This window comes from Euprymna scolopes, chromosome 23 (genome assembly GCF_053919585.1).
Source record: "Euprymna scolopes isolate OS-2025 chromosome 23, ASM5391958v1, whole genome shotgun sequence".
NCBI classification, from domain to species: domain Eukaryota; kingdom Metazoa; phylum Mollusca; class Cephalopoda; order Sepiida; family Sepiolidae; genus Euprymna; species Euprymna scolopes.
In genome coordinates this window covers 17,613,292-17,628,801 of record NC_136504.1, presented here as the reverse complement: position 1 = coordinate 17,628,801, position 15,510 = coordinate 17,613,292, and the positions used below count along the sequence as shown (strand labels likewise).

Here is a 15,510-nt window from a genome sequence, read left to right as displayed (position 1 = left end):
TTACTGCAGACAACTAAGAATAACAGATGAACACTTTTTCTCAGTCATGGGCTGATGTAATCCATCTCCATAGATTAAATAAGAGTTCAGTTCCTTTGGTAAGAGGTCTCATTGTTCAAAAAGTTTTGGAATAAAGTTGAAAATAGTTTAAATGAGACAAATATTGTTAATTCAGATAATTCATTAAGTGTCTCTATAAATTTTTGGATTTTGAAGAGCATTAAGGAAAAATTGATTTATTGGTTCTTTTCTAGAATAGGGACTCCTCTGATAAATATTGCTTACCTTTGGTTTAGGAGTACAAATGAACCATAATACTCTGTCCGGGCCCATGAAACTTTAATTCTAAGAAATTATTTTCTGTTTTCGATTTAAAAGGTTTCAAAATCATTTTAAAATTTCTAACAGCTACAAAAAAAAAAAAAAAAAAAATCACCATAACTGATATTTATATATACTAAGCAAGCCCTTCGGCATTGCCTGGTCGTAAAATATGCATAAAAATATAATTCATACAAAAACTGAGACATGTACAAGCAAGTCTTATATTTTTTTCCTTAACAGTCAACTTCTTGTAAGTAAAAAAAAAAAAAAAAATACCCGAGTTGAGATCAAAACCTAAAGACAGTGAGTTAAGTACAGTAACCATTCAGCCTGCCTGACACGCTCTTTAAAAAGCGTTTTCAAACCGACTTATACTTAATATAAGGAATCTGTAATGTGAACCATTCACGCATGTGCTTTCGTGAAACAGTTAGCAAACAGAAGAATCTGACAACTTCTACGTACCAATTTTTCTAATTTTTACCCCTTTAGAAGTTATTTTTCCAGATGAAAACATGAAAAAGTTTTCCATGTGTCTGAATAACCTATATACCTAATTTCAAGTCTGTAGATTAAAAATTCGTTGAGTATATAGGTTGAGAAGTGTCCTCACACACATTCTCACTTTTATAGATATATAGGTTATGAAAACAAATGCACACCAAATGATGTTTACAAATGAAAAATTTGAATGTAATTTGAAAGCATTTAAACTGTCAAACAGTAACTTCTGGCTAGATGTAAAGTTTATAGAGCAGTCTGTTACTGTAGTTAATTTGCATTCTGAAACACAAGATTATTTTTTGTAGGAGCCACTATTCTAGAAAAGAATTAATTTTTGTGTAGATTTTTGCTGTAAAAATATTCAAAATATTTACAAGAAAAAATTTGTAAATTTTTACGACATGCCCCAGCGTATTATAAACACCCCAACCTCCCCATGTTAAGAACGGCTTTCGGAATAAACAACCCCCCCCCAACCTCCCCATGTTAAAAACGGCTTTCGAGGTTGGGGGGGGGGTATTCCAAAGCCGTTCTTAACATGGGGAGGTTGGGGTATTTATAATATGCTGGAGCATGTCGTGAAAATTTACCAAAAAATTAAACATATTACACATGATACATTAAATATATTGAAGATAAGTTTTGGAGGAGATTATTATGTTGTCTGATAGTTTTGCTTTTATTCTTATTTGAATTAACGAACAAATGGAGATGTGATTCAATGAAATAAATTAAAAATCAAACAAGATTATTTTTACTAATGGTTACTTTTTAGAGTGTATTGTTTTTGTTTGTTTTTTTTGTTTTGTTTTTTTTTCTTTGTTTCGCTTTTTGTGTACATGTTTTATTTGTTTGTTTGTTTTTTTTATCCAGGATCAATGAAAATAATTTTCAACAAACAATTATAATTTGAAGATGCTATCTAAATGTTTACTTCTCTCAATCATGCAGTATAATTAATAGCTGAGAAATTGAAAATAAACAAAATATACAACAAATAATTTTTCTTTCATTTTGTTGAACACCAATCAATCAAGGAGGATGGTCGATTTGGAAAAAAAAAAAAGGCCTACTGTACCACTGACCATAAGTCAAAAGGGTAGCTGCCAGTTGGATTATGGTAAGCCTTTTTCTTCTTCAAGCTCCAAATTAACAACTATCTTAAAAAAAAAAGAAGAAAAAAATGCTATCTTTGATTCATATTCAACTAAGTGAAAGTAACAAACCAAACTTTGACATGATAAAACTTAGTTTCAGAATTTTAAAACTATACAGATTAGTAGAAAGTTAAATTTTAATGCATTCGGTAAAATTTGTTGCATATTTTATTTTTGTTTTTGTTTTTGTTTTTTTGTTTTTACATTTTGCCGATTTTTCATTTTAAGCTATTGAATAACTCTCCTTCAATCAACGCAAACATATCCAAACCGTGTATACTACATAGTTTTTTTATTTATTTATTATTTTATTATTTGGATCTTGGCCAAGTCTTTCAATGTCTGTCTGTCTTGCACAAAATCTATGATACTTAAAAAAACATATTTACCCTTGATCATTCTTGTGCAAAAAAACTATACATTGCACAAGCTTGATGATCATGGCAAAGTTTCTATACAATTATAACGTGATTGGCTTAGGAAAAAAAATCTTGAATTCACTAATTAAGTACAACCCACTGAAATCAATGAAAGTCTTTTTGGAAGCCAAAATCTTATCTTTTTTATCAACTCGTGAATTCAGTAAAACAAAAAGGCAGTTCTTTTCCTGCAAGTCACGTCTGGATTTACAGTTGCTTAAAGTATAACTAAAATTTGTTTAAAAGTAATAAAAAAAATTTTAAAAAAAAAGTCGGATGAAAATAATTTTTAGGTTATTTTGCAGAATAAGGATCGTGGGGTTTGTTTTACAATCCACAGAGATTCTAAAAAGTGGTTAAAAATTCAAACACATAACAAACAAATGTTATCAAAGGCAAGATATGTTACTCTTATCTCAAAAAAGATTTTAGCAGTTTTGCTCACTTTAAAATGTGTAATCAGTTCAAATAACAAAGTATCTAGTGTTTACGTGAGCACAAGAAAAATAGCTGTGAGCTTGGCTCATAACATTCAAAGTTTTGAAAATGACAAAACTAAAAAATTATACAAAATACTGATAGAAACCCACCCAATATATGTTACCATGACATATATTGGTCAGTTTTGTTTAATTTTATTTAAGGCATTATCAGAACTTTAAATATTTAAAGTGTCAGTTTTCACCGCCATTTTTCTTGTTTGTACCAATCGCTCGACAGTATATGTTTTTCAAACCGATTAAACATTTTAAAGTGAGTAAAACCACCAAAAACTTTTCCATATAGGTAGAAGAGTAACTTATCTTGCCTTTGCTAACATTTATTTGTTATATATTTGAATTTTTTACTTTTTTGTACCTCTCTGGATTGTAAAACAAACCCGGATCGTTATATTTTCAGAATTTTCAGGGCAGTTTGATAAAACTCCAAAAGGTGCCAAAATGCTGAGATGGTGCAATCGCAGCAGCCAACGTCATTTAAGAAAACATTTATTCATTATCATTGATTTATTATATTGAATAAAAATAAATCGATATCTTGATTTGAATAAAAAAAAATCATAAGAAAAAAAAATTCAAATTCAAAAATTAAATATTTGTTCATGAAAACTCAAGTCTGAGAAGCTGGATACACATAGGATTTTTTCCCCATAAAACCTTAAAAAAAAAAAAAAAATGAGTTTTTTTTTTCATTTGCATTTTCCTAAAAAATTTCTGATAATTATATATTGTTATTTTCTTTGTAACAACAAAAAGAATATTGTTTTCATTTTTCAATTAATTTTCATTGAATTATCTTCATAATAAACAAATGTTTGTTTTTTTTCATTCGAAAAATTGGCCACCATTTGCACACAAAAAAAAAAAGTCTCAAAACTTTCATTTGGCACTTTACAGCATTTTACAACTGTCAAGAAATACTTGAAGTAATTTATCATTGTTTCTGGTCTTCAGGCAAGATTGTTCCAAAAGTTGTGGTCGAAAACAATACCAAAGAATCTATTCAAAAGGTGTTGTGATTTTTTTTATGTAAAAAGGCAAAATTTCACAACCAAGATGAATGTTGTCAAACAAAAAAAAGAAATGAGTATTTTTACCCCCTTCAGCTCCAAAACAAATTCAATTTTTTTCTTTTTATTTTTAATTTTCTTTCCCTTTTTTTGAATCGAATAAGGAATCCTCTGATCACTGAGATCCAGATTTGATCCCATGTATTATTTTTCATGTTTAAACTAATACATATTAACATTAAGTTTCATTATGTTTTTTGTCAATACAAACTAATTAATAAGAATTAAAGCTATTAATCTTTAAGTGAAAATCGTTAATTAAAAAGATGATAAAATCCCAATTGCATATGCATCAATAGAAGGCTGACCCACTCCATCATTAAGAGGTAGAAAGAACCACCTAAATGCTTAACTCGGGCCAAATATACAGTCAAACACATTTTGATAAACTATGGTGATTTGCCTTCATCAAACAAAAATACTAGCACAACATTCAAGATACGAAGGAACTATTTGAGAGCAAAAGGGCAGACAACTTTATAACCTTCTTCAAGGAGGAAGTACATCTACACACACAAAAAAAAAATAGCAAACTAAAATATCAACAGCAAAACAAATTCCAAAGCTCACACACATAAACTGTATAATTATATAACAAAAGGACATCTATGTTATAAAATATGTACCAAACAAAAAATTTTGAATGAATGAATAATTTTTTTTTTTTTTTACCAAAACTTTCCTTAAGCAAAATATAGATGAGTTAATCTTTGGTAGTTTCTGTGTTTTAGCTGCCTGTACACACACACACACACACATGCATTCCCTTTATATAACAGATTATCCATCATATGATTTTTGAGACGGCCCCGGGCAAATCTTTTAGTAACTAAAAATTAAATATTTGTTGGGAGATTAAGATAAGTTCCAGATGACCTTGAGCTTGGTTGGTTTCCAAATGAATATGCAGTGTTAGTTACCAACATTTCCCTCATTAGATTCATGTGTGCGTTCTTTAATGATGATTAAATGGGGTGAAATGTTGTAACTGATATACAACAGCTTTAGGTTCTCACTTACAGCTCTGTGTGTGTGTGTGTATATATATATATATATATATATATACACACACACACACACACAAAGCATAAACCACAATAATCAAAGTTACATGATAACTGCCAGTTTTATACTAAGCTGATCTAAAGTTTTGATGTCAACATTTGATTATCATATATCTACCCAGGGTATATTTCTATATATTTGATCCCCTTATTTATTGGAGTGGAGAAAATAACACCACAAATATGTTAGTGAGCACTTTTAAAAAAATATTTATTAATGAAAACAAAGGGATGTAGTGTTTACCTGATGTATGCAACGGTAAACTTCAAACTAATATAAATAACAGTATTTATATATAGAACATTTAATCCCAACTGAATTAAAAAAGCTCAATACGCAATAGAGAAAGAAAATTAAAACTAAGTTGAACTTTACTATCAAAATTTATGTCTTCTGATGATAAGAATATCATTCTTTGAAACTCCGCGGAATAAGGACTTTGTTAATTGTTTTTTGGAGTATTCAAGCGAACAATAAATTTTGATTGTAAAGTTCAACTTTGTTTTAATTTTCTTTCTCTTATATATATATATATATAAATTTCTTTCGGGTAGGAAGATATCCAAAAATTGAAAATAATTGAATTTCAACAAGGGTCATTGATAGTGCTCAAAGAGAGCAAACTATATTTTTTTTAATTCTGTATGTAAATACAGTCATATCTTGCTACAATGTGTAGACCGTTTCAATGATATTAGATATCATCAGGCAAGAAAAAGTGCAAAAATTAAAAAGATTCCAGACCTTTTCAAATTTTGAGGGTATACGGCATAATCACGTTGACACACAGGTTCCCGTCAGATCACCGAAGTTAAGCAACGTTGAGCCTGGTCATTACTAAAATGGGTGACCAATTTGGGAAGTCCAGGTGTTGTATGTAGGAGGATGTCGACACCTCCCTGCCAAAAGTTGCAAAAACCTAATGTCGTCATCTACCCTAACGGGGATATGCATGCGACTGGGGACCGCTTGTGAATTTCATACTCCCTTAGAGGAAGCCGGTTAAACGCTGAATAGGATTGATGCTGACTGCACACACACACACATATGGGTAAATATGTTTTTTTCAATTATATTTCACCTTTTATTTGTACGAATCCTTTAATTTATGAAGATTAATGTAATTACAGAGCATATAACAAATAAATGGCAAAAGCCTATATTCCAAATTTCAAGATGCTGACCATCTTACCGGTTATTCCTTAAAGTAAGGTGACATGCACAATTCTTGACAGCATCTTTTAATGAATTGAGAGATGCTTTTTCTTCAGATGAGTTGAGGGCAGAATATATTCATTGATTGATACAATAATTAAATGAATGATTTTGTGCTACGAAACAGGTGCTGTCAGGAATTGTGCATATCAACGTACTTAAAGGAATAAATTGTAAGATGGTCAACATCTTGAAATTTAGAATATAGACTTTTGTCATTTATTTGTTATATGCTTTTCATTTGTTTTACATAAGCATTTATATGCCGCTACACATTCATAAGCATGTTTTGATCAGCCAGTTACAAGTAATTGAAGACCTCTTCAGGTGATATTGCTTATACAAAAGTAGAGTGACTGAAACATGCTCATGAATGTGTAGAACAAATAAAAAAATATATTTTGCCCCTACTTCAGAATTGCACACCCTTGTATGAACTTCAGTAAAATTAATTGGTTGTTTCATCTAATATTCCGTGTTCCATTCTCGTGAGAATTCGTCAGACTTATTATCTAGCTCTACCTATGTATCGAGCACTGTTGAAGTAAATACTGAAAATTTATGCATAAAATTGTGTCTTTGTATGTTAATTCATGTGATTAAACGAAAGTTATATATATATATATATATATATATATAATTTGTTTCACACTTGAGATACAAACACTTTTTTCTTTTCATTTATATAAAACTAAAGATAAAATCAACTAATTAAAATAAATTATAGAAGCTACATTATTTTATTCTGATTTCTAAGCTAACATTAAATCTGGATAGTGTAGGGAGACTTTGTTGGTTTGGTCACACTGAAAGAATGGATAAGACCAAATAAAACATGGGAGGAAGTCATAAGGATGGAGTTGGTAGAAAGAAGGATAAATAAAGTCCTGGGCAGAGATTAGTTTGGAAGTCAATTTCTAAAAGCCGTCCAACACATGCCAGCATGTGAAAAAAACGTTCCACAAGATTTATATAAAAAAGATATTTTGATTCTAAATTAATTGTCGATCATGAAACAATGGGTAAATTGTGCATTTCTTCATTTGGCAATGTTACAAAAACAATGTTGTCTAAACATGTTTTTTCACTCTAGAAATCATTAGAAGTGGATAAACTTTGCCCTTTTTACTGAAAAAGAAAAAAAACAAAGGTGACTTGAATATACTTTTTGGTAGTTTATTACAAGTTCAACATTTGATGAAAAAATGCAATGGTTGAAAAAATGTACAAGTGGGAAGAGGAAAACATCAAATGGAGGTATGAATCTTATGCTAAGGGGTCACATAATGTGAACCAGAAGTTTATAAAGTTAGTTCTTATTTAGAATTCAACTTAATTAAAATAAAAAAAATACAAAAAAATCTTTATGATGTACGTACTCTTCACAGAATGAAGATATCATATTCTGAAAATCATATAAATTGATCCAGTCTTTTTTTAACTAAGAAAATCAAAATTTTAGTAATTAAAGTTTTGATTATTTTGAATACAAACAAAATTTTCATAGTCGAATTGAGTTGTCACCCTTGAATTTTAACACATTCTAAAACAACATGGTGGCCCTTGGCTTGTTCGTCATAAAATTTTATTTTCTTAGTTAAAAAAAACTCCAAAAAACAAAGTACTTGATCAATTTATATGATTTTTGGAATATGACGTCTTCATTCCGTGACAGGTGCATACATCATAAAGATTTTTGTTTTTCTAATTAAATCAAATTCGAAATGAGACCCATGAAAGCCTTTTTTTTTTAATTTAAAAAAAAAAAAAAAAAAAAGGGTTTAATGATAATTTAGGCATGCTTTGTGGATTTGCTAAAAATAAAAACTCTTTTCCTTAAGCAATTTCAAGGAATTGCGGAAGAGAGGAGGAGCAGGTATTCATCATTATCATCGTATTGGGTGGGTTGCCCGAACCAAATTGACTCTTTCCCTACACAGGTCTCTATCTTCCACGGCCTTAGAAAGATCTTCAAGTTGTAAGCCAGCATCTTCTAACAATAATTTTGTTTACATCTTCACAGGTCTTCCTATTTTAGCAGTTCCGTGTTTAGGTTCCCACAGTACAACATCACTGGGAACCTCATTATACAGAAGAAAAAATGAGGTTGTCAGTGATGAGGACAGGTATTACCTAGCCTTTCTTTCTCTTCATTATAATCAATCTTGCTTTAAGATGACCAACATCAACCAATTTTATGAATATACACATTCATTAAAGGCTTCCATAGTCCATTCTAACAGCAGTCAAATTTTGGTCTTATTCGACCTGTGATACTCGTGTTTCTGTTTGTTTAAATATGTGAGGATTTTTTGGGTTAGCTTGCTACTCATGGTCACTTGTGAATTCTGGTCTTATTCTACTCAGTCCCAGCCATTAATGCTGTGATAACTAAAACATCAGAAATATCATGATTGGTTTTTCTTATTTAAAAAAATATATATATATATTAATAAAGAATAATCTTACAAATTGCTTAACAAATAACAAAAATCCTCTTTGTAAAATGATTGGTTTATGAAACTGAGTATTAATCATAACTAATAAAGAATTGTGCCAAATTAAAATGTTATTAAAATGTGTTTCTTGAGTAAAAATAATGAATTTATTCACATCTGATAAATATAAAATAATAGCATGGAAAAAATATAAAAACATGTAAAATGATTGAGTGTTATTAGAATTCAAATTTTAATATTTCAAGCGGTCATCTTTTTTTTTTCTTGTGAAGAAATTCATTATTTTTTAACTCAGAAGCATATTTTAAATTATAACAAAAGCCTACGTGGATTCATCTCATTACCCTCATATATAAAATTTTAATTTTACCCACGTAATTGCCTGTATTCATAAGAGGAAAAAAAATGATTGGTTTATGAAAAAAAAAATAGTATTAATCATTCAATATAGAAAAGAGCTTTTACCTTTTTAATGTTGACTTAAAATTTAATTATTCCAGATTTTAAATTCCAAAATCACATATTTAAGCTAAGCATCTAGTTGTTTTTTTTTAGTTTTATTTTGTTCTGTTTTTGTTTGTTTTTTTAGTTTTTTTTGTATGTACATAATCACATTGTGACAAAAAAATTTTTTTTTTAAAGCACAATTATTTTGAAACTACAAATTTTATCGTGAAAATCTCAGTGTAAAAATAGAGTATTGGCTTTATAATAATAAATATGATATATAAATGGAAATACAATAAATAATACTGAGATTGTAAAAACTTATGATTAAAGATTGGACGATTTAAAAGTAAATTACAAGATGTTTTTATTCTGTGATAATCATTTTTTTTCTTTTTGAATTCTTATAAAAATATTAAATCAAACATTTTTAATATTTGATGTTTCGTCAATTTAATCAGTTTGAGCTCTTTTCCATATCGTCACCACTCACTCCTAACTAAATATTAATTATAATACAGTAATAAACAGTATGTTTGGCACACCTTCATTTCAACATCTAAATAATGGATGTAGTATGATGTCTTTTATCATTGTGTGATTTTTACTTAAAGAAAGCAATCAAAATATTTTAGATGTTGCAAAAAAAAAAAAAAAAAAAATTAGGAATTCAATTCCTATTTTTTTTATTTTATTTATTTTTTTTTAACTCTTGATACTTACAAATGCTTTACCCCTGCCCCTCCAAATGAACATCTCTAATGTTATTAAGAAAGATTATTTTTAAGTAAAACAAATAACAAATGTTTGTGATGTTTAACCCTGCGTTAATCCCATTGGGTGTTTTGTGACCCCCAATTTTGCTTAATTGCTCCTAATTCCTAGTTAGCAACGTATTTCTTTTCCTCCCTCCCAGTACTCTCCTGACCGAGTAAGAGTATAGCACAGTTGTATCTCAGTTTTCCTTGGAGATGAATGAGATTGAAAAGTAATGGTTATGTAATGAACTTATATTCATTTTTCTTGCTAATCTATAGAAACATTTTGTTTACATTTGAGAGCACACATTCATTTTTGTTGCTATTTCATGTTTATGGAAACATTTTGTGTTCATCATAGATATTACAAAATAACACAAACTGGTGTATCTTGTGGGTATTTTTAAATAAATGTGATCCAAATCTAAGATGTAAAAATTTTTCCTTAGTTTTATAATTTATTTTATTGTATTATTTTATATCAATAACAACAAGATACAAGTTATTCAAACTGTTCATCCTGAACCAACAGGATAATTATATTTTACAAAATAACACTATAAACATTTTTGTATTGGAGTGTATGTTTGGAACATTCGGGTGATTAACGCAGGGTTAATAAACTCGTTTGTAGACAGTCATTTTTTTAAATTTTATTTTACATATCATTTAATAAACGGTATTTTGTTTATTTGAAACTTTTGTACTTTCCTGAGGATTAATTTTTTTTTAAAGCTCTTTGATGTTGTTTCTAAGTACCTGTTATCTATTTGATAAAATGTCATCAGGGAGAGAGAGAGGGGGGTTTGAATTTCTAAAATATAATCAAATGTAAAAATTCATGAAGTTAAAATAAAACAATTTATCTGTCGTCTGCCATTTTTTTTGTTTTGATTTTTAACCTAATATCTTTTTTTTTCTACAAGCTTTCCTCCCTCAGGATTGAATTAAAAAGAAAAACTATTTCTAGTCCATATTTAATTATAGTATTTTTATTTATTTATTTATTTATTTTTTTTGATACCTTCTACTCAATCTAAACATTTTTATTCTTTTTATCATTTTAAGGCTTTAAATGCTGTAAAAGATCTTTGTTTCTGAATGCACAGAGAGATTTTATTATATTATTACTGTACAAAAAAATGAGTACAAAATTAATATCACCATTGGATTAATTTTACCTTAATTGTGTTTGATCTTTTGCTAGAATTTATTTTATATATACATATATAATATGCTCACTTGCGTTTGTAAGAGCATATATATATAAGGTGTCTTCAATTAGTTTTTAGACTTTTTTGTACAGGCATCTTTTTAGGAGTCACCACTTATCAAGTCTCGGAGGTCACTCGAGGATAAGGCTTAATTAGTGTACAAAAATCAATGGTACAATATCGTAGTAATCGTTAGTAGTGTAAATTTGGTAAATTGGATTACTTAAAGGGGACGGCTCATCAGGAACTTGTTCACAGATTTGAAAACGATATTGTAGTCAGTTAGAAAGCAGGAAAACTGAATAGAGTTCCACAGGCGTTCAGTTCTAAGAAAGAAGTTTTGTTTATGGAATCTACATTTAAGTTTAGGCACAGAGTAAGAGCCGGAGAAATTATTGATAATGGTTTCAACTAGACGAGTGTTTTCGTGAAAGTCAGGCAAGGGGGAACATAGATTGAAGCTTACACGAGCACTTGCCATGAAAATAATGATAAAGTAGAGACAGGCTCGCAACGTCTTCTTGATGGGAAAGAGGTTGCAGGAAAAAGAAAAGGGCATCCCTCGGTAGGCTATCGAGTCTATTTTGAACTCTGTCAAGGCAGGATAAGCTGCTTCTAGCAGCTCCTGCCCAGATGTGACAACAGAACTCCATCCTTGGACATACTTGGCTCTTATACCGGTCGAGAATTGCATAGCAGTGAGATATCTACTGGAGCGGTAGAATAATCCCACCATTTTTCCAGCAGCATTGGCAATGGATTTGATGCACGTGTTCCATCTCAGATCAGGAGTAAAAGTCAGACCCAGAAGCTTGTCAAAACATAGAGCCTCCCGAAGACCAGGGCCATTCATTTCAGTTGATGCCAGACGGGGATAAGAGCATTGATGATGTAAAGATAAAAGCTTGGTCTTAGATGCATTAAAATTAACCAGCCACCTCTTTCCCATTGATTCTCATGCTCAAAAGGAGAGAGAATCAGAGAGAACTTGGTCGTTTACGACCTTTGAAGTGCTGCCATAGATGGTAGTGTTGTCAGCATAAATATCTACGAATGATCTAAGGATGTGATTTGGGAGATCATTAATGTAGATCACAAAGAGAGTTGGAGGGACTCCAGCAATAATACTGTGAGCTTCTAATTTCTTCTCATCAACCACTACTTTTCTATTCAGCCACTACTATTTCTATCAGAGAGAAATGATTTAATAATTGAAAAGACATTTCCAGCTATACTGTAGCTGGAGATTTTATGGAGTAGATCTTTATGCCACAATCTATTGAAGGCCTTTGATATGTCAAGAGCAATTAAAGAAAGAATGCCTCCACCGAGAGATTCGCTAATCCTATGAGATATAACTGTTAGCACATTTGCTGTAGCCACCTGAAAAAATTTCAAAATTCAAAATGACCACCACTAAATACACAGAAGTATCTAATTTCTCATAGACTTGTTTGTTTGTATGGCAACCGAGAAGGCTAACATGCTTGCCAATCAGTTTGTTTCAAACTCCATATTGGACCCAGCAAACCATTCCCTCCCTGACTTTCCTTTGCGGACAGACGCCACACTAGATGATCTGAAAATTACCCCTTCCCAGGTGTATGATATCATAAAAAACTTAGACACCTCAAAAGCATGTGGACCCGATCTCATTCTGGCTGTGTTATTAAAAAACGCTCCACTGAGGTTGCCTTAATGAATCTTGCTTTCCTGACTGTTGGAAAACTGTGGTGCCAGTTTACAAGAATTCTGGTGAAAGAACTGACCCATTAAATTATCGCCTTCCATTTTTTGCCAAAATATTTGGGTCCATAATTAATCAAGCTCTAGTCCGTTACCTTACAGCTGCTAAACTTCTGACTGACCATCAATATGGATTTAGGCTCATTCTACAGCAGATATCCTAACTAATCTCTGAACATGTATACCATTCACTAGACAAAGCAGGGGAGGATAGAGCGGTAGCCCTAGATATATCTAAGGCTTTTGACAGGGTATGGCACGATGGTCATCTCATGAAAATCAGATCATATGGTATCACTGGATGAATACTTAACATAATTAAATCCTTCTAAAATATGAGAAGAATTCAGGTTGTTCTCGACGGCTGTACATTTAAACAATATGATATAAATGCAGGTGTACCTCAGAAGCCTATCCTTGGATCTTTATTATTCCTAATATTCATAAATTACCTCCCTGATGAAATTGTCTCAGAGATGGGTATATTTGCTGATGACACCATGCTCTATAACAGGCATGAGGGGAAATCAAATGAACACATAAGGAAATAGCAGAAACACTAGAGGAAGACCTTCAATCTGTAGTGGAATTGGGACAAAAATGGATGGTCACAAGCTTGTTTCATTCAATAATTACAAGAAACCTTCTCAACCACCAATAGCTAAAGATACATTACCTGAAAGTATTTCGTTCAAACTCCTCCACTTAACGTTCATAGGGAACATGAGTTGGAACAGATACATTGAGGGCATTGCCAGGACTGCTGCAAAGAAGGTGGACTCTCTCTCTCTCTCTCTCTCTCTACTGTACTAGGAAGTTACTTATGCCTAAAAGTATCCTGCACCTCCACAAGGTCACCTTTCGCCCATGGATGGAGTTTTGTTGTCACATTTGGGCTGGTGCATCTGCTACTAATCTCTCGCTCCTGGACAATGTTCTAAAGAGAGTTGCACCCCTGACAAGTCCTGAACTGTCATCTAAGCTTCAGCCTATGTCCTATCAATGAAATGTTGCATCGCTGTGCCTGTTCTACAAGTATTTTAATGCTGAATGCTCCGATGAACTGCAAGCCCTTGTACCGCAACAAACCTGCCAAGCAGCAAAATTCCACCCCTACACAGTAGAAATCCCTAGATGTAGGAAGGCCTTCTACTCCACTGCTAGTCTTTGGAACTCCCTTCCGAGTTCCTGCTTTCCGAACTACACTGACATGTGGAAGTTCAAGTGTAATGTTAACAGACATCTTGCTGCTGAACTCCCTGCATAGTATCCTTGCAACTTATGGCCCTGATAGTAGTCCCCTAATGAAATAAATAAAAAAAAAAGACTTGTCCTATTTGAATGATTTTGATGTCCAATCATACATTTTTCACTATGTAGAATCCGAATTTGCAATAATGGATTTATTCACTGGCTTCCTTGTACCAATAGAGCGGATGTCAATGCACAACCAGGGCACCCTGGTGTCTCTAATGCTGTGAAACTAAAATGATCGAATTATTAAGTGACTACTTTATAGGTAAATGCTAGTCATGTGTAAAATGTAGAAAACAAATCAGTATTCTGCTTAATAATATTTTGAAGTCGAAATATGTGGAATCTGAAGTTGGAATCATAGACGTATTCAGTGGCTTCCTTCCTTCTTTCCTTCTAAATCTCACATCTGTAGCTGCAGAGTACATCACAGGTTCGATCAAAGAAGTTGCACTTGCATCGTTTGCAGCATTCTGACTTGCAATCCCACTTGGTCAGCTGCTGGCAACTTTCTGCAATGGAAGGAAGATCTGTCCAGACAGCGTGTCACAAATTTCCTGTCTTTGTCCAGCCACAGTGGGCAGGAGTCTGGATTTCCGATTGAAGTACTGTTGCCTGACTCAAGATACACTCTGCCTGGTAAGCAGCGCTCCTTGGAGTGGAAGAATAGTTTCATATGGTCTTTGCTTCCAAGCAAACATGTCTAACCTTGCAGTATAAACACCTTCATCTGTGCTTGATCTATCGTGCATTATGACCACATACTTTTCTAAGGTTTCCAGATCTTCGTCATCCACTGCTGGTGTGTACTTGCTAAATTTGCAGAAGACACCGGAAGCCTCATCATAAACATCCCAGGTCTGACTTCTTTCCTTTGCCAGTGAATGTTGAAACAATATCACAACTAATGAACATATTGAAAAGGAGTATCACTTTGCTTTTTTTCTGCAAAGCTACAACACAAGTCATGAAGTATTGGAATCGATTTGAGGTTCTGTCCTTGGCCGAAGGCAAGCCACAACTGCTGCAAACTTGACTCCTGAATTATCTGCAGAAATACTGACTGCGATGACAAATACATTTGGCCATGATGACTTTGCTGCCTGCTTCCGTTGCATGTACAAAGATCCACGTATCACTTTCTTCATGATTGCATGGTGCCACCCCCAACCAGATTGATAGTGTGGTTGCTGACAGCATTTTCTTCCTTGGTCACAATAACATTTTGTCAAGACATGTGCAATCTTATTAGTCAGAAAGTTGAACAACTGGACTTTATTGTCATTTTCTCTAAGGAAGTTTCCCCAATTTGAGATAATTTTGTGCTTTTTTTTGTTTGTCACCCTGTGTCTCACTTCACACCTTCACTTTGATCTTG

General features: G+C 32.0%; 1 pseudogene; it reads left to right on the top strand.

The window, feature by feature from the left end:
- Positions 1–5,800: 5,800 nt before the first annotated feature.
- LOC145246365 (5S ribosomal RNA) lies at positions 5,801–5,919 on the top strand (annotated as a pseudogene).
- The last annotated feature ends 9,591 nt before the right edge of the window (positions 5,920–15,510 follow it).